We start from the raw sequence: 21,017 nt of genomic DNA on the forward strand, positions 1-21,017 counted from the left end.
ACAGGAGTGTAAAAGAGATCAACCAGAATAACAAAAACAAAGTTATCTTATTTACAGATCCATGAACAGCCTTTACTTTTTCTTTTTCTGTTTTCTTTCTTTCTTTTTTTTTTTGGTACCAGGGATTGAACCCAGGGATGCTTTACCACTGAGCCACATCCCCAGCCCTTCTATAAATTTTATTTAAAGACAGGGTCTCACTGAGTTGCTAAGGGCCTTGCTAAGTTGCTGACACTGGCTTTGAACTCACAATCCTTCTGCCTCAGCCTCCTGAGCCTCTGAGATTACAGGCATGTGTGCCATCCCCAGCTATTTTTTCTTTCCAAATAAATAAAATTCATGAAAGAAAAAAAAAACAGTAGTTCCAAACAAAACTTGTAGTCAACCATGTCAAGTTGGTTGGAACAAGCAGAAGGAAACTGAGTCAGAGAAAAGTGATGAGAGATTCACTCTGGCACTCGATAACCATTATATTTTCCAGAAAAGACCTAAAAAGACTACTCCTATGATACAGGAAGGGTTGGCTCTTCATTTCAGGTCACAGATTTCATATCTGCCTTATTTCCTCTCCACCACTCTTCTTTCCCAGCTTGACCTTATCCTGAGAGTCCCTCACTTCACACTCCATTATTCTGAACATAAACCCTTGTTCATATGCCAGTTGCATAGCATGTTTGGTCTCCTGAGGATCCTGTGCACAATTCCATTGCCAGTGGAAATAAATTGACAATCATTAAAATGAGAGAAAGAGCAATTAAGGAAGTAGGTAGCAATGGCTCATTTAGTTAGAGAACATTTCAGACATAGCAAAGGGGTGGTGGTGGGAGGGGATGTTTAACCCTTCTCCCTCTTCCAAGGTGTCTCTGGAAGCATGTTATATGTCACTGGAGGCCCTTTCATTACAGCGTGCAGTGCCCAGCCTCTTCTAGCAACTTGCTAGTGGCTACATACTCATGACAGAAGTTTTTTTTTTTTTCCCAAATAGAAAATGACTCAAAAAATGAGAACATGCCATTTTCAAGGGAGGGGATGATGGCAGCGGGAGGGCAGAGAGGGAGAAGCTAAATCCAGCAGGTTTCTGAAAATGCAGCGCTGACTAAAAAAGGCTCTGTGCAGAGCCTTTAATCTTTCCTGCCAGGGGCAACAGCACAGAGTGCATGGCCCTGCAAGATCCATGGAAATGTGTGTGAGTTGGAAGTTTCTAAGCACACAGAGCTCATTACGTCTATGTTGCAACGATAGCTCGCAAGACTAATTCCTCCTCTGAACCAAGAGACTGATTTCCCAAAGTTTTCTTAGCTGGCAAGGGGGAGTGTCACAATTAAATGTTAATAGGTTTTCATGTATCTGAGTGTTGCTACTGATCAGGGCGGGGCAAGTGAAAGAAGAGTAGCTGCTGAGGTTTTATTCTCACCCGTGAGACTCTGCTATCTATCCTGTGGCAGGTGTCTGATTCAGAGCTATCTGAGTGAAATTATGGAAAGGAGTTTTGCAACACTTAATACCAGAGATGGGTGAAATTATCTATTTCTTTGGCTTGTTTTTACTTTTTTCTTTTTGCTAAATAATACTCCTTGGTGAACCTACCTCCCCACCTTACATTACCACATCATGTCACATTGACAAGGAAGTACAACGCTAATGTTCTAGAACACACACACACACACTTGCTTTGTAAATTATTACTGATATTATCTCATATCATGTTGTCTGTGATTTTTTTTTGGTACTGGGGATTGAACTCAGTGGTGCTTAACCACTGAGTCACATCCCCAGCCCCTTTTGTATTTTATTTAGAGACAGGGTCTCACTAAATTGATTAAGTTGCTGATGCTGACTTTGAACTTGCAATTCTCCTTCTTCAGCCTCCTGAGCTGCTGGGATTACAGGCATGTACCACCATGCCTGGCTATCTGTGATTTTTATGTGGTGCACTACATACAAGCTGAGGATATTAAAATTGATGTGTGTGTGTGTGTGTGTGTATGAGAGAGAGAGAGAGAGAGAGAGAGAGAGAGAGAGAGAGAGAGAGAGAGAGAGAGATGCACAAGGAGGAAAGAAATATTCAGCAAATCAGTACAGCATGCTTAACTTAACTTCCCTCTTCCCCTCAGGAAAGCTTGATCACTAAAATCTTGTCCTGGGCTCAGACTAAGCAGACCAAATCCTGACTCCTGTGCAAGCTGTGTGATTCAGGAAAAGCTGAGGAATTTACCTAAGCCTCAGTTCTTTATTCATAAAGCAGGGTAGTAAAATCAATCCACAGCATGGTTTAAAGACTAAGTGGAAGATGCAGCTAAGGGGCCAGAAGGGATCTCAGCACCTCAGCACTCCCTGATGGCCCTGACAACAAGATCTCCTCTTGGTTTCAGCATATGAGACCACCTCTCCGTCTCTCAAAAGACTTGTCTGTATTTCACAGTCAAAGTGCAACTTACTAAATCCACTTTCTTAGCCTAGTGGCCTAGTCAAGGCCAAATTTAAACAATTAACCTTGGGTATCCAATAAATTGATTTGCTAATGGGTCTTCTTTCATCTCAGTTTCTGTAGGTACAGGAGAAATCTTCCTCCCTCTGCTCCTTTTACATTCTCCAGACTTAGCTCTATATAGACACAGAGATGTCAAATACATCTGCTCTTTGTTTCAGAGTGTATGATGCAAATGTTCTGCATATAAATTTGTGTCATTTAATACAACAACCACTTGCCGTTTGTGGCTAGTTGAGCGTTTGAAATGTAGCCAGAGTCACTCAAGTTTTCATTATTTTTAATTTTAATTAAATATAAGTAGAAATCAGCACATGTGGTTAATGGCTACCATATGAGAACCATCATAGACTAAAGATTTTCCCCTTCCATTTTAGGAAAAGAATCTCAGCTACCTCTCATGAGGTGAATGCATGACTGTACCCAAGGACAGGGGACAGCAGCATTTAACTTACACTTAGTAGTTTTCATAAAAAGTCCTGCAGCTTGACTTTGCAAAAGCAGCCTGTGTGTGTGTGTGTGTGTGTGTGTGTGTGTGTGTGTGCATTGAAGAGAAAGGAGACCCACTTTTCTGGAACCACAAGCTAGAGTGGAAACTTCAGAGGGTTTACTAACACTACTCTGACCTCTTGTAGTGAAATTAAACCAAAACCAGGCACTCTGCTGTGGTTGTCACCATGGCTTGCTCTTTGTGTGCAACCTTGCCATTAATAATTTTAAAAATAAGGCCCCTGGCCATTGTGATTACCTTAGAACAAACGAACAAACTGATTTGAGGAAAGCTCTACCGAGCACTGGGGTCCCTGAGGCATATAATGATGTATCTTAATGGAACACATGCTAAACTATTTCATGGCTATTTATTGACTTTTTCAAACCAAAGCAACATAAACACACACACACACACACACACACACACACACACACACGTTTGCAAAACATGCTTTGAGCCAAGTCTGCAGGGCCAAGACTCAACCAGGCACATATTTATTTTAAACACTGTTATTTGGTTTACGTTTTCTTGTGGTTCTGACAATGATATTGCACACTTCTTCAAAGCCAGGAGAGCGCTATGGAAGCACATTACCCAAGAGGATTCCAACCAATATGACCCTTCACGTCTTCCTCAGGCCTCCCTCTCTATGACTCACAAAAGTGTCTTTAGCTGACTTGAAATTCCAGTTATCAGGCTGGTTTCACATGGACTTGGCCAAATTAATAGGGGCTGACTGGTTAGGTAATAATCCATTCAGCTGCCAGGGAGGAGCCTTCAGTTCTAAGTCCGGTCCCCTGGTCCCAGACCACTGGCTTTCCCAGTGGTGGGTGCTGGTCCCTTACCTGCAGGTCTCAAATCCCTTGGTTAGAGCCTGTTGCATCTGGGCAATGGTGGACAGGGTACTGTTGAAAGCCTTGCAGAGGTCAGGCGCCTCCGTCCGAGAGATGCTGTAGCGACCGTTTTTCTCCACATGGAATACACCTGCGTAGCAGCAGGTTATATTCAGATCTGTAGGATGAAACAGAAATGTCAGCTCTTTTGCAGACAGACTTTGCATCATTTTAGGGAAGACTCAGGAAATATTCAAATAAACAACTCTACTGATCAGAGCCTTCAAGATTCACTCAGGCACATCAAAGGAACTTTCCATAAGCTCAAATTTGAGATGAGACATGGTAAATAAAGCACATCATGCTTACGGTCCCCATGGGTTACTACACAAAAGAATTGGGGTTTTTTTTGTTTGTTTGTTTTGTTTTTTTAAGCATCTGATTTAAAGTAACACAAACTCATGGAAACCTTACAAAATTGAGGAAAATAATGAAGAAAAACAAGAGTACCACTGAGAAAGCCAGAGTCTTTTGCTGAATGTTCCTCCAGTTTGTTTACTGAATACACACCCCACATGGAACACCTATGCATATGTACATGTACACACATAGGGCTGCATAGTGGAAATAGTACTAGATACACAGTCCTATATTTGGGAATCTTGCTTCACCTTAACCTTCACAGCATTATTCCACACTCGAGTGTGATTGCCTCCTCACCCATAACCTCCAATACCTTCTGGCTGTACCCAGAACAAATGTCCTCATCATGGCAAGACCAAAGCCCTCTGGCTCCTGTCTCCTTCTCCAGCCTCAACATGGTTTGCTCTGCTCTAAGCAAAAACCTTTCCATCAATTCCCTCAGGTACTTTGGCTCCTTAGAACACACACCTGCTTTCCATCTGCCCGGAATGTTCCATCCTCAGTGATTCACATGGGTGGCTCATGTTCATCATTCAGAATTTCAACTTTATGACCCCTTCCTTTGGAGTCCTTCCCTGATCACTCTTACCAGCCCCCAGCTTCTTCCTCTACTTCTGCCAGCTTTTGGGGTCTGCGTAAGAACATGATCATCCATTTGGATATTTGGCTCTTTGTCTGCCTGAAGTGACAGTCTAAAAAGCAAAGGCCTTTCACTTGTTTTCACTCTAGCATCTATAACAGTGCCCAACAGAGAGCAGATGCTCCTCAGCTATCTGTCAAATGAATGAACGACTCCTTGAAATTTCCTCAAAAACACATTTTTAATATAGCGACAGATCCATGTCCTGCTATTTGTTCCCAAGAATTAATGGCATTGAAAACGAAGCTAGGTAAATGACAATTTAACACGAAGAATTCTGTGAGTTTTTGTAGACATTACTCTGAAATCTCAGGAGCTGGAAATCATCCTGGTTCTGCATGATTCTTTGTGTAACAATCTCAAAAGACTTCAAAGGCCTTAATTGAAAACTCATTACTCTTTTGGAAGTCTATTATCCCCAGTCTGCATGTGAGTAAACTCCGCCCAGATAAATGAAGTCATTGGAATTGGCCTGGTGAGGTTTCATTCCTTCTGAGTGCTTCCTTGAGACTCAGGGCCTGTGGTTCTCTAGGAGACAATGGACAAACGCCCAGGTGCCACATGGGGCAGCATTCTGTTAGTTAAGACACAGAATGACAAGGTTGGCTTCAAGCCAGACTCCAGGCTTTTCCCTTGGGCAAGTCCAAAGAAAGTTGGGAAAATTCTACTTATTTATCAATAAGAAAATTGAGGTTCAGAGAAATGAGTTGCCTAACAAAATGAATATTTCCATCTAGAATCATAGGCTTTTCCTGAATCCCAGTTGCTTTATCCTGCCTTTCTGAGCTGACAGCTGTGGGAGAGATCTTTCACAGCAGTGTCCCTAGGTACCCAGTCCCTTTGGGGCTGTGTTGCCTCAACTTCAGCAGAACTCCAAGAGGTGAGTTTTATGTATTATTTACAGGTGAAGAAACCAAAGCTCAGAAAAATTGAACAGCTTCCCCAAAATCACCCAGCTACTAAATGTTAGAGTTAGAAAACAATCCCAGGTGTGTTTAGCACCAAAGGCATGCTTTGAACTGCTTTGTGGGGGTCCTTTTATGTCACTAAACCAGCTATAGGAAAGGGAGAGGCACATGTGAATGGTTGCTTCATGATGAGAAGGATAGGGTCATTCTTATGGAGTGCACAGGTGACAACCAACAGCTCTCCCCTGCTAGAGCCTAAAGGAGGTTCCAAACTCTAGAAATCAGGGTTCAGCAAACAAAAAACGGGAGAACTATTAAAATTCTACATTATCTTCCCTTATTCTGAAAATAGTAAAAGAAATAAGAAGTGGCACTTGAAAATACATAAGCCAACGTCAACTGTGTTTTCTTTTGTTTGTGTCATTAGGAAGTGGGTGCTTAAAGGAAAAAACATCAGGGCTGGGGTTGTGGCTCAGTGGTAGAGCGCTCACCTAGCAGGTACAAGACCCTGAGTTCGATCCTTAGCACCACATAAAAAAATAAATGAATAAATAAAATAAAGATATTGTGTCCAACTACAACTAAAAAATACTTAAAAAAAATCAGAATCCACGAAATACAAAATATGCTCTTGTGCAGAGTGTTCCTTATCAGGTCTGATGGGTCCTCCCAGACCACTCCTGCAACACTTGGCTCATGAGGCAATGAGAATGAGGAGGAAGGAAATGCACAGGCCCTTTTGAAATACTATTTGTTTTTACTGACATTTTCACCTTGAGTCTCAGTTGGCCAATCTCACAAAGGGAACCTGTCACTCTGTAACCTTTCCGGGGCCTTTCCTTGTCCAGCATGCAAAAGAAAAACAAAACATCCCAATCAGCTTTTGGAGGGGAGGCTGCCAGGGGAGGCCTCCCTCAGATGCCAGGAGAGACAAACTACCTGCTCCTGGCCCAGGTGGCTGCTGTCACTCCCAGGTTAAAAATAAAATCTGAGGCTAGACAGTGGTTTGGAGCCGAATGGCAATTTCTTGCTTATCAAAATCAATTCTAGCTTGACACCTGGCAGACAGAAGATGTGAATGTAAGAGAAATCAATGCAGGCTGAGATTTTTGAGTAAAATCCCTTGAGTTCCATGTGCAGCACCCAATGTAACTTTATAGACAGTACCGTCATGCATTGGGCGAGCATGCTGATATGCATGTGAGTATGTAGGCTTGTGGCCAGCCCAGACAGGATGAAACAGAGAACCTCAACCTTCAATTCTGCAAGACTATGAGGCTTAAACAGGGCCTGATACATTGTAGGTATCCATAGAGAGCTACTGAATGGAGGAAGAAATTCTTGGTAAAGTAAAAATCCCACAGCTTGCATTTATGTTAACTCACCAGAAGTTTCCACTCCTAACTCTGATGGCATTCAAACGTTTAGGAATTGTAAAAATGAAGTCAACTGTCATGAACATTCACAGTCCCTTTCCTGTAAGTCCCTCTTGCCTTAAAAAGGGCCCAAGCCTTTGGGGCTGTGTATCTCCCAAGCCCTGACAATTTATGAAGATGTTCCAACAGGCTTCTTTAACACTTATGAAAACCCAAATTATCACCCTAAAGGATGTTCACAATACCAAGAGCAATAATCATAGCTAATACTTATTATTCACTTATTACATACATACTAGGCACTTTTGTGAGCATTTTACAAGTACTAATTCATTTTATCCTTAAACAACCCTATGAGGTGGTCGATATTTTCATCATCACTTTTCAGATACAGAAACTAAGGCTCAGAGCAGGGAAGCTATTTTTAAAAAAAGAAAGAAAAAAACCCTTAAGTTCACAGAGGTAATAAGAGTGGAGCCAAGACCAAATCTAACCAGCCTGAGCTCCTGGTGCCCACAAACTTTGCCACTGCCCAGTCCTCTAACCTTGAGCTAGGCCATTTTTTTAACTTCTAACCTCATCAAGGCATAGCTGACAATAGTCCCAAGACTTAAGTAGCATTAAAGTAAGGGTAACATTTGAGCCTCATGGACCACAGAACATCTCTGCATAGGGTGGCAGTGTCCACGGCAATGGTGCTGGCCATGCTGCCAACACGGCAGGAAGGACTCCTGAGATATTTTCATGTGTCTTCTGGGAAACCAAGAGTGGATTCAGAATCCACTCTGACTCAAGAAGTGAATGTTAAGTGGCTGATTGCATCTCTCCAACAAGCCTCTGCAACTGGAAATAAAGTTAGGTTTTCCATTGAACCCTCGAGTCTCCAATAAATCTCTTGTATCATGTAAGGAATAAACTGTCCCAAGCCCCCCTTCCCCCACATACACTCTGAGAGATGGAATAGGCCCAGTGGAAAACATTGACTCTTTGAGGCCACTTTCAGATTCAGAGGGGAAGGCTCCCCAGGATGTCACCCAACCTGCAGAATGCTCATTACATGGAGTCTCATCAACCCAGGTGGGCTTGTGACCTGTCAGGAAGACCAAGGGAAGGAGCTCTTCCAGACTCCACAGCCTATAGTGCCCAATTCCAGCCCTGAACCCACTGAGGGTTCATAGTTCAGCTTACTTGGGGCCTGGCCAAAGCTGCTTTTGGCTCAGATCTTTCCTTCGCAGCTAGTTTATTACTTAACGCCTCAGATGCTCAGCCTCCTCTTTGATGGGATGACAATACCAGCCTCTCAGTGTTTGAGGGACTATTTTGTGACACATGTCAAACACTTGATATGGGGCTTGGCACTTAATAAACAGAGCCAATGTGTATTGCAACTTATTATCTGCCTTAAGTACTTTAGCTAATTCAAATATAAAAATTCTATGAGGTAGGCACTACTCTCAAATCCGTTTTTAGGAAAGGAGGAAATTGAGCCCCAAAGTGGTAAAGTAAATCGTCCAAAGTCATCCAAGTGGGAGAGCTGGATCTCTATCCTGGCTCCTGTTTAAATTTATCATCACTTGATAAGCCACAGAAGACCAGTAACACCACTAATCTTATCCATAGCTTCCCCTAAGCTTCAGAACAAGAAAAATAAATCTCACTAATAAAGTCACCCACACACATTTCAAAACTTTGCCTACATTGTGGAGCCTGTGAGAAATAGCTTCTTGGTCCCGTCCAGTCATTTCCCAAGTGGTAGAAAATCACAAGCAACATCTTTGAGGAGAAAATTACTGTGTAATTTTCACTCAGGTTGCTGTTATCTACATCTTTCCAAGCTTGCTTAAGAGGCAAGTGGAAGTATTCACACAGCTGGAGAGTGACAGAGCTGGGTGACAAGAGGTGTTCCACCTGGAATCCAGAGGCTGGTCTTCAAGGACTCTGTGAACCCGTGGGACTGTGCATAAGACTGGGTGTGTGTGAACTCATGGGCACAGGTGATTTGATGGCGTACTGACCCTCAGTCTCAGGAGTTTCTCAAAGAAGTCTGTGACAGAACCCAGTAAAGAGTATAACAAATTGTTATCTTTGGTCATCAGGAATTCAAGGATTCTGGAATTTTGCAAATCCCTGCGGGCTTCATGACAGCTAGGACTATCTCTCTCTTCCTACCGTTATCTACCCAGTACTCCATATAGCTGTCTAGGGCAAGTAAATGAGAACAAATGAATGAATAGATGAGTGAGTGAATGAATGAATAAGAATGAATGTCCCCCCCCCCCGCCACAAACACACAGGACAAGCAGACTCAGGAGGCACAAAAAGGATGTCTCTCTGATCCCTTTCCCACATATATCTAAACTCACTTGTGGGGCTTTGATAAGAATTGCCTACTGGGCCCTAAACATGTCTTTAGTCTGAAACATTTGCTCTGTTCCTTGAAAGCAAATGTTTCCAACACCCATTTTCAGTTCTGTAACTGGCTTTACCTGTCTGAACTTTCCAGCCATATTCTCCACAAAGGGTACAGCTCAAGTACCATTACAGGGCCGTTGCTGAGGCCAGACCTCCCAAAAAAGAGGATGTCAACAGTGCAGGCCCTATGAAGACCTCAGGAAGAAGACATGCCACCATACTGTGCCCAAAGAGAGAAGGTGACTTCTCCAAACCTCACTTCTCTTGGTAGCCCTAAATGAAGGATTTTTTTTTCTCTAAGGAGTCAACCAAATGGGCCTGGTCCCTGTCTATCATCTCCACAGGAGGGATGAGGTAGAATTAGGTATCTTCCTCCTAATTTGGTTGTGGAATCAGCTATGTGTGTGGAGATGAGGTGTTGCTTTATCTTGAAGGTGAGAGTCAGACCAGTTCTGGCGACTCAATGACTCGTCTAATTCCCACGCTCACTTATCACAGACCAGGAGTGATAACATCCGCAGGTGTAGACATTATCTATTCCGGTTTGAAAGTTTTCAACATTTTACACTAAATAACTCATTTTATTCCCGTGAAGATGCAACGGGCACTTTTATTATCTCCATTTTTCTTTTGAGTTAACCTATTCATGGAGAAGTCACAAGTTAGGTCCCTGCGAGTCAGGTTTCAGACCAGGCTGAACCCTTCACAGTGTTCAATGGCAGCTCATGCATGGGACAGATTCTAAAACTAGAAGATCCCCACCTATTCTCCACGTGGTTTTTAAAGTGTTGGGAGGTGATCATTAAAAGAGAGCTCAAGAGAGAACAACTTGAGCTTATTGAATATCATTTAGTGACAGACTTCCCTTGATTCTGGATCATAAGGCTTCAAGGGCAGGGCCCTCGCCCAAGGGCCTGGTGAGGCTTCAGTGGAAAACAACCTCACTAATGGAACATGTGCTCTCTCCCAGGGGGAGAAATTCTACAGTCCTAATGTTCACTGGCTTTCCGACAGTAAGTCAGCTACCTTGCTCTGTTCCTGCCCTTTGCCCTTCCCATGGTGTCTTTGGGAATTGAGAGTCCAATCCTAGCTACAGCCCTCAAGCCACTTGCCATTTACAGCCTAAGTGGGGAGAGGACCCTGGGATTCAGAGTGAGCCCAGGGCTGGGTTGCCACACCATGTTACCCTTGTGACACTTTGAGATGTCTACTGCCCAACCCAAAGGTCTAGACAGATCAAATTAGGCTCCAGGCTGATCGAGCTTGAACCTGGCACCCAACTTTAGGCTGACTGCATCCAACTTGATGGGACTCCTGGGAGTCAAGCCACACCAACCTCTTGGGCAGTGGCAGCCCAAGGCACTGGTGAGCTCACCACATTCTTCACTTTTATAGGAGTGATAATTAAAAAGCCAGGATTCTGTTTCTGTCTTCTGATTTGTTGAGCTTGTGTCCAAAATGGAAGATGATGCAACTCAGAAACCTAAGTGAGCTGATTCTGACTGGACGTGGGGAGGGAAAGGGCCAAATATATTTTAAAGCATTATTGCTATTTAGATCTTCCATGTTTAGAGCCAGGAAGAACAATAGAGAGACAAGAGAAAATTAAATCAAGAATGACTGAGCATGGTTTCCCACACAGTTGTGAGAAAAGCAGAACCTCAGGGGACCGTAACTGCAGATTCCTGACTCCTCGTCCAGGACTCTTGCCACCAAAATCTCTGTTATAAGAGGTTCGAGCAAGCTGATCCCAATAAAGTCACAGCCCTGCTGTCTTAACAGGACATGAAGAAGTCTTTCTGTTCTTCATCTGTTTGATGTCTTTAAAGTCCAGAAGTCTCCCTCTGAGAATCTTTTGACTCTTTCAAGCTATTACAGCCCCTGCTGCCACCCAGGCCTGCCAGTCCAGGAGGCTGACATCCTTTCTGCTGCCCCCATGTCACTTGCTCCCATCTCCTGACACCCATGTGATGGGCACTTAGTGAAAGGACATATTGTTCAGCATCTGTTTCCAAATGAGGCCAAAATCACACTTGGTGGCCGAGTCACCCTTGGCTGTCCAGACCATGAGTCTCGAGTGACTCAGTCTCTCCCGGAATTACCCTGGAGGTGGATGAGGGTTTAATGAGCAGAGAAAACAGTCATACACAATCATACCAGGGGAATTTCCTCCAGAATGTGTTCTGGGTTGCTTTCAACTGAACCATTCATCTCCTGGTACTTAGAGAAGAAAGTTGCTCCAACTTCTTGGCTAAAGCCCCAGGTCTCTTGGTCTCTTGTCTATGGAGCATGGAAACTGTCTTGGCAGCCAAATCTGAACCAGTAGAGCCCACCATATCTCCACTCTATCAATCAGAGAACTTTCCAAAGGGTTCTCTCAACTGTTTTCCTAGTGTTCCTCTAGCTCTTCAGCCAAGGCCTCCACATAACCAACCTAACACACAATCTAGAAAAATATCGGGTTGCTTTCCTCGTCTCAAGTGCAATTATGGGACTTGGATACTGAAAGCCTGCTGAGGCCCCCACTCCTGAGCCTGAGTCCACAGTCTGCCTGGCAAAGGATATTACATGCCCTGAATGGTTGCCTCCATGCACAAGAATTCTCTAAGGCTAAGTAGTCCATACAGAGCAAAGCTCCAGGAAGACAGATGATGGAAAGAAACCACAGTGTGTACCTTGTGTGTCACCATGGCAATCAGGAAATCCACTGTCGTCAAAACCTTTGTTTTCTTCTTTTTTGGATCTTATTGATTTAGCAAATTGACTAGCACAAACCCAGGATGTGGTCAATAATCTCAGAAGGCATCTCAGGGACCACATAGGGGTTTTCCTGTTCTACATAGAAAAAGGATCGTTCCCCTTTTTTTATAATTATATATTTTTTCCTGGGTAGTTACAGTGACTGCCACATCATCTAATTTGTACCCAGTTTTTTTCAGGTCTGCAGCCAGAACCTTGAAGAAATAGTTAGATGGAGAGAAGTACCTTGTGAGAGTCGAGAAAAAGGAGAAACTATTACTCACAGGTAATAACTGCATTTCAGGGGTGATTAATAGGTCACCAACGTGCTGATGAGCCAGGGGCTCTATCTGGGAGTAGGACGCACTGATTCTAGCCTAAATCCTGTTAATTATAAGCTACATGACCTCGAGTAACTCACAGTAGCTCCTCTGGGCACACCTAATCTTTCTGCCTCCCAGGATGAAATAAGAAGTTAGGAAATCCTTGGAGCTTGTAGGAAAAAATGGGGAGGGTAACTATGCATGCTTGGGACAGTATGAAAATCTCAGAAAGCCTCTCAAAAATCACATATGAATTGAGACCCATTAAAGTCTCACCCTCTGCTGAATGGAACGAATCAAAGTGTGGCAGATAGTCTTGCCATTTCGGAGTTTCCTTTGCCAATTATGAAGCACTTTCATACCCAAAAGAAGCCCTATAAAATCCAGAGAGTAGAAGCAATGGTCTCATTTTACAAATCAAGAAACAGGATTAGGAGACTTAATATCTCACAGAGTTTGAAGAACCCAGGTGTCAATGCAGATTCCCCAGGTCCCCTGGGTTTCCCCATTACCTCCTGGGGCTACTGCCCTTTTGCCTTGATTTCTCCACAGGCTAAAGGGAGCAGTAACTGCACTTAGAGAGGACAGTGACAGTTTTCAGACTTTCTTCCCCTCCCCACCATGATGTATCCGGCAGAACTACATGATGTATCAGGCTGATCCACCAGCTGCTCATTCTACCCCAGTGCCCACATTACCTACCGAGGTCTGGCTATTCCCTGGGATGCAACACAGACCAATCTAGAAATCAGTGCAGTAGGGACCAACCATAGCCATGATGATGATTATCAGGAAGTCCTGCAATGCACCAGGAGGGTCAGTCACCCATGTCATGGCTATGAAAGAGATGGTCAAGCAATTTGCATAGGGTTCTATGGTCAAAGGTAGCAGCTCACAGGAAATGCATTCTGCAAACATGCTGTGGGGGTGATGTAGGCTTAGCATTATTATTTTTATATTTTTCCTCACCATATCAGCATAAAAATACTTTGCAACTTACAATTATAAAGATAAAGATTATCCTTCCTTCACTGGGCAGAAAGGAGAGAGCCAAGTCTGAATTTCTAATCTACTCTATGGGGGCTGGACCTGGGTGAACAGTGGGCTTGACAAGATTTATAGAATCAGAAACTCAACTAAGCCATTTTGTCCTTTAAGACAGAGCCGTGCCAGTGGAGGGGAGAAAGGCCACCCCTAGTTCCCACGGGGCCTAGCTTTATCACACAGTCCACAGCATCTCCAATCTTGATTGTCTTTCCTTTTGCCTTTCTTTTAGTATCTTTTCCAGTGAGAAAGAGAGGATTCTGGAATGTATGGAGCTGCTCCTGTGTGGCAATGTGGTCCAGGTGGCTAACCAGATGTTATTCCACATAATTCTCAGAGCAGCCTTGAGAGGGCCAATTATCATTCCCACTTCACAGACTAACTTAGTGAGGTTCACAGCACAACAGGCCCAGGATCCCACTAGGAAAGTGGCCAAAGGCAGGAGTCAGACTCCAGAATGACACACGATCTCTGACAGGAGTCAGTAAAGAGTTGGTTTATCAAAGCCACAGCTGTCTGCTTGGCAGGCACAGAAGCTCACACTAGGGACTTGAAATCCAAGAGAACTACAGGGAAAAAGGTATGGTTGGGACACTGGGGTCCTGACAGCTCCTACAATGAGCCCCTGGCTGGCTTTCTCAGTCACGTTCATACTAACGGAGCATCAACTATACATCAGGCTCTCGGCAAGGGACACCTCATAATATCTAACTCAAATCCCATAATAGTGGCATGAGGTAAACACAATTCTGTCACTAAATCTTTTTACAGGTGACAAAACTGAGGCTGAAAGAAGCTGAGAAAATGTCCACAGTTGCACTGTAGGGGGTCAGGAGACTCCTTCCTTCCTTTTTAGCCACCACATGTCAACACCTCTATTAACTGCCTCTATTTGAACAGTGTTAATATTCCAATAATAGACAATACAACTGATTACTACCTTCTTCTTCCAGTGGATAGCTAAGGGACCAAAAGAGATAGGGAGACTTTCCTAGAAAATGTCAGCCCTGCATTGGGACTTGAGGCCTGTGCCCAAATAGGGTTGACTCTCTAGGGACCTAGATAAGAGCTTGATGAATGGATTGGATTTCTGTCTGGCTGGGGTAGTGGACCAGTCAACGGCTCTGCTCTTCTCATGATAGATGGGATCTAGTTCAGATATTCCTCAGACTGATGCTTTTTAAGCCTCTACCCCCCACTTCCATCACTTCAACTCATAGGTAGGACAATGTCAGTCATTCTCCATTGGGTACTAGACGCCTATCATCCAAGTGGCCTCTTTGCCTGTCACTCAAAAAGGCTCATCCTAACACAAGTGAGTTGATACACTTTTATAGAAATAACCATGATTTCATTTCAGGTAATAAGAAAACTAAGTCATTCATAAACCTTAACACTGGGTTGCCAATAGGACTTTATCTATAGTTTACTGATAACCAATTCTGACCTACAGATGGGTTAAAAAAGAACAAAATTCATGTTTTTGAGTTTTCCCTTTTCCTCTTCAATTATGTCAATGGGGAAGTGATGTGTCTACAAAACTATTTTCTTGACTTGCAACAACGGAGCATTTCAAGTGGCTAAGTAGAGTTCTAGATTTTCATTGATTCTGAACTTGGAAGTTCAGAAAGTGCCAGGTGATATTTTAATAACCCAATCTCTCTCTTCTCATTTTCTGTCAAGTGCTTCAGTGAACAGGGATGTGTGTGTGTTTGTGTGTGTGTGTGTGTGTGTGTGTGTGTGTGCAGCACGTGTGTACATGTGTGCACACACATGAGAAGCAAGAGCTCTATTCCCAGTGCAATGACTCTGCTGTTGCTCATTGCTCAGATGCTTTTGAGAGATACACAAACATTTCAAAGCAGGAGAGCCTGTATTATGGGAATAGTTCAAAAATCTGGGCCAAAAGATTTCCAGGATTAGTACAGTTCCAATTGCCCTGTGCACGAAGAGCATGTAATCCATACCTCTTCCTGAGCTTTCAATCTGGGACATCCTATCTGTAACAGCAGATGCCAGTCTCAAATGCCAAGCTTCATAGAACTTGTTGCTGACAAGCTTTTAAATACAGCTCTAGCTGTGGGGTTTGGACCAAAGTCTTTACCGTTTATTGCATGCTCAGCTGGAGTAGGCCAAACATAACTTCCTGATTTTAAGGAATATGACTTCAAATGATACTTCTGTGAAGCTGTTGAAGAAAATAAGGTGTTGATTTGACTTTAAATAAATGGCCATGAACATGACAAGGGACCACACCCAGTAATGGCTCATTCTTTCACCACACTGGAACTGAGTTCTAGAAATCTCTGGGTGAGAACAAATGGGCTTCTTCCTGTGAAATCTGTGCCTCCAGAAGCATCAGGAGCCCACTAGGCGTGACATAAGGTGTCAAGTCACACCATCTTCCATATGTGTGCTATGAGCCAGCTATGACCCTAGATGCTGGGGACACAGATACCATCCCTGCCCTCAAAGAGTGACGACATAGACGGTAAACAAACAAGTGGCCAATCTGTGAATGAGGTCATTTCTGGTACTGATGTAACAGAGAATGACAGGGACTGCATGGACAGGTGGTCAGTGTGGTCTGATGCTCACTCTTCTGGGAAATTGTGGGCATATTTTAATTTATTTATTATGGGGTTTGGGGTGGATCAGATATCTGGTAAAAGGAGCCCTGCCCCCATACACAGATTAAATGAGATTTGGAAGTCACCTTTACCTTGCACATAAAAAGATGTCCTTGGAGTTTGAACTCGGTAGGATACACAAGCAAGAATTGGAAGGAAAAGGCTATGACAATTAAATGGACTGACCTTGGGGACAAGAGTTTTATTTGAATCACATGCTGTGTACAGTGAGTGAAAGGAGGGCTGTGTCTGCCCCTTCTGGTCTTAGCCTGAAAGTCAAGGCTATTCCATTCAGGCACCGAGTTCCCAAAGAGCCCAACAGGGTGAACCTGTGATGTGTCACTCCCAAGCCCTCTAATGCCTTCCAAGGACCTCCTGGGCCCTAGGCATCTGTGCCATTCATTATTTCACAGTAACTGGTGACTGCAGTGTTATCCGCATGGTATTTATTGTAAGATCATAACAGCTGAGGTCGTCTTTGGAAAGATGGGTCCTAGACTCAGCTCTGGGATGTTAAGCATGCCGTGATTTCTTAGTCTTTAAGTTTCTTCATCAGGAAAGGGAAAGTAATGCTTTTCTCGTGGGTTGCTTTTAAGGATTACATGAAGAAATGCATCTAAAGCCCTTGGCAAAGTATCTGAATCTTAGAAAAGCACTTGGTACTTGATAGCTATTAGTCAACCATCTCAAAGATTAAAGGGTTCTCAAGGCAGCCTGGATGGGGAGTGCCTCTCAGGCTAACTTAATTCTTGATTAACTGGTCAGTTGCTTACTATATCCTTGGTCACAGCCCTTGGAGACGTCCAGCACTCCAGCTAATTAGGATTCAGGAGCCTAATTTTCCAGATGCAGTCTATATAGTATGTGAAAGAGACAGATTGATAGAGACAATACGACAATTTAGAGGGAGATGCATAAATAGTCTACCTATAAAACTCAAGGAAAGACCTGCCACAAGTGGTATTAACCCATGGAACTAAAGCAGGTCCCCTTGAGACAAAGGCTTATTCACCTTCACATCCCAGAGTCCCACACACAGTATAATACCCAATAAATGTCTTTTTTTTAAGTGGGAAAAATATTAATTTGAAATTTCAGTGACATGGGGTTTGGTGTCAAGCCGCTTACTGAGAAGCTTCAAGCACTTGGAGAAGTCACTTCGCCTGCCTGGGAATCAGTTTCTTCATCAGACAAGCAAGTGGTTGGATTTGATGGCCTCTAGGTCTCAAACTACCTCCCTGCCTCTGAGAGAAGCCTGTGTTTCCTCCTAACTTACCCTCCAAATACTACAGCAACCCAAATGGTTCCCTCTTACCCGTGGGACAAAGGCATTTCACTGTATCAAGGTGGCTATGGTGCAGAGGATAGCCAGGCTGGGTATTCTGGCCAGTAAAAAGAAAGAATAGACGAAACTAGAGAGAGAGAGAGAGAGAGACAGCACCCTGCTCTCAGATGACACCAAACAAAGCCTCTGAGCACAGAGGCCTACTGCTGGCCTCCTGGATGCTGGAGGGAATGAGTGGTTTCTATTAAGAGGCGGGCACACAGTGACTGATCTCCTTAGAGAGGCTCTTTCTCAATTACTGCAAACATCACCAGTGCTCCTTGTGGTGGATTTCAGCATTTTGGGCCAATTCAAAGCATTCTTCCTTCCTGAGACAGTCCTCTGGCGCTGCTGAGCAGACAGCCCCTCCAATGACTCCCTGATCTTTGGTGGTCTTGGAGGCCCCACAGCCCTGGGAAGAGTCTGGAGAGGGAAGTTCCCATCACCTCCTATCCCAAAGATGCAGGCCAGTTTACATTAAGTCAAGTCTCTTAATACTCTAGGAGCCAAGAAAAAAAAAGAAATCAAAATTCTTAGAAAAAGAGATCCTTGAATTTTCAAGGCCTCCAAGTTCTGGGATTGAAAAATGAGTTTTAACCCCATAAAGCTGAGTAGGAACTTGTAGTGTAATGTTAACAAGGAGAAGGTCACTCCGAATTCAATTCCAGGCCTGTACACAAGAGCTGAGCCATCTGAGGCAAGCACTTCCCCTCTATGAGCCTAAGTTGCTCAGCCTGTAAACGTGGTTTGTATGAAATTCAGTCACTCATTCATTCCAGATATATTTGCTCAAAAAACAAGTGAAAGGGAGTTAGATAATATATGTTAAGAATCAGTATGCAGTAGGTATCCTAACAGGTACTCCATAGATATCAATCTTTTCCTTCTTCCCCCAGAAGATAAAACTTTGAGCAACCAGCCTTAGCTCTCCCAAATACTGAGAGGACCCATGGGTTCTAAATTTATAATATATTTATGCCATCAAAAAATCACTTACACTTTGATTATCTGCTGTTTCGTGCCAAGCAACAGCCTAAAGCCACACTCATGAAATTAAAAGCAAGATGAGAACCTGCCTTAGATGCAAACACTCCCATGAAAAAGTGCAAAAGTATTACTCACTTCTGAGGTGTGGCCTAGACTGGTCGGACCCTCCTTCCTCTGGAGGGGAGCAGAACTAAGCAGTTAAAGAAAAATGAAGTGTTTTTGGAGATAAGAGAACCAAACAACCTAATGATTGACAGGACTTTTAGGTACTCAGAAGTTGCCCCCTCCCCGTGGGCAACCCACAGATTCCAAGCTGGGCTCTAGGGGAGGAAGTAGGTTCTGGAAAAGTCCAGAATTCCCCATATGAGAAGGAAGCTACCAAGTTAAAGCACCTCTGAGGGCTCTTCTGTTGTCTGAGACCAGGGAGAGGACTGTCAAGAAACACCTCCTCCCAAGAGGGAGGAAACTGCTATCTCCTCCTTCAGCCCCACCACCAACTGCCAAGACAGAAGGCAGGAAAGGCTTGATCCTGCTGAGACAAGCAGCCTGGGAGGTTGACTGTAATTGTGCAAGTAAAGACAGGACCTGGAGTGTGCGCCTTCATCTGCCTTCACCAGCTCCAGCAAAGCTTCCTGGAACATCCCGGCCTACCTTATCTGCTCTGCTGCAGCGGTTGCAGTAAGCACATGTGTGTGTCATCACGCTGGTGTGCCTGCCCCACCAAATTAAAGGAGATTTTATTAGCAAACGTTATGCCCAGAAATGGAACGGAAATCTGTCAAAGGCAGCTGGAAGCCTTCTCGAGTGTGGCGGGAGCACAGTCAGGGGTGAATGGTGAAGGGAGAGGCCTATGATTGTTATGATCATAACAACCATCATAATTATTACTGTTGAGTGCTTACTCCATGCCAGAAATTCTATCAAGGGCTTCATGGACCCCCTCACATCAGTCCTAATACGATCCTAAGCTATAGGTACTATAATTCTGTTTTAAAGATGAGAAAATCAGGGCACAGAGCAGGTAAATTAATTGCTTCAAGAGAAGTAATTGTTGAGTGACAGCACTCGAATGTGGCTGTCACTACAGGGTCCACAGTGCTTTCTGAGTGCCCAGGACATCAGAGGATTCCCAATAGCCCAGAGACTCAACTATGTAGGCTGGAGTAATTGTGCTCAGTCTAGCCTTTAGAAGAAGATAGACACCTGGTTTTGAAACACTGTTTCCTGTGCCTGTTTAAAGAGGGGCCTGTTTCTGACCATATCCCAGGAGGTCTGGGAAGCTCTTTTGGAGAAGAAACCAGAAGGGTTTTTCAAAGTTTTTAACAATGCAGAACACAAAAGTGGCTGTTGACTTTAACCATCCAAACAATATAAAAACAGAAAGCTCCAATAGGCTTCAAAAGGATGGAGGAGCCTGTGAGCTACCTGATGGTGCTTGTTGGAAGGGAGAAGGAGCTGCCACATGTCCCAGGAGGGACCTGCAGGGAGATCCTCTCTCGGCCCCCAGTAAAGAAGGAGCCTGGTTTGCGTCCCCGAACCTTGTCCCAACTTTCTCCTTTTGGAAGAGAGTTTCTTCCCCCTTGTCCTTTACATTCATCCTACGTGATGAGATGTTGCATTTATTTGGCTTCCCATGCTACTCTTAGTCAGTGCCACTTAACAAAGCTGGCGAGAGAAGTGGGGAGGCACACAGCCCGGAGGAAGAAGGAGGCGAGAGAGGTGGCCTGCTGGCTGTCCTTCCCTCGCTCTTTACACACTTGTCTCTTATTGAAATAGGAATAAATAGAAGATAGATGATGGAGAAATGGGTAATAGAGATGATAGACAGAGATAGATAATAGATGATAGAAATTAATAGATATAAAGTTATTTATGGGGGGGGTACCAGGGACTGAACTCAGGGCACTCAATCACTGAGCCACATCCCCAGCCCTACTTTGTATTATTTAGAGACAGGGTCTCACTGAGTAGTTTAGTGCCTTGTTGTTGCTGAGGCTGGCTTTGAACTCGTGATCCTCCTGCCTCAGCCTCCCCAGCTGCTGGGATTACAGGTGAGTGCCACTGCACCTAGCCGATAAAGTTATTATTAAAAGTTGAATTTGGAAATCCTAACCTGAATCCATCATGGTAAAACACAATCTCATCCAAACCTCCCCAACACTAAAGTGGATACAGGCCTACCAAAAGAGAACCCCAATTCCAACCAAGCAAGCAAGATTCTGTCCAGTGCCTTCATGTACTAGACATGTGCTAGTAGGACCAGGGCTTCAGATAAGGCAGACAAGGTCACGGTAACATAAAGTTACAGTTCAGTGGGGAAGACAGATGTTAAACAAGTCAACCCCACAGCACGACAAGTATTCTAGCAGAAATGCCTGCTGCAGTAGAAAGCTTCTT

General features: G+C 43.9%; 1 pseudogene; it reads right to left on the reverse strand.

Moving 5' to 3' along the window:
- The window catches only part of LOC143639944 (CD44 antigen-like), a 75,082-nt pseudogene that overhangs the window by 43,556 nt on the left and 10,509 nt on the right, over window positions 1-21,017 (reverse strand).

The sequence above is a fragment of the Callospermophilus lateralis genome, unplaced genomic scaffold, assembly GCF_048772815.1.
Source record: "Callospermophilus lateralis isolate mCalLat2 unplaced genomic scaffold, mCalLat2.hap1 Scaffold_101, whole genome shotgun sequence".
Taxonomy (NCBI): domain Eukaryota; kingdom Metazoa; phylum Chordata; class Mammalia; order Rodentia; family Sciuridae; genus Callospermophilus; species Callospermophilus lateralis.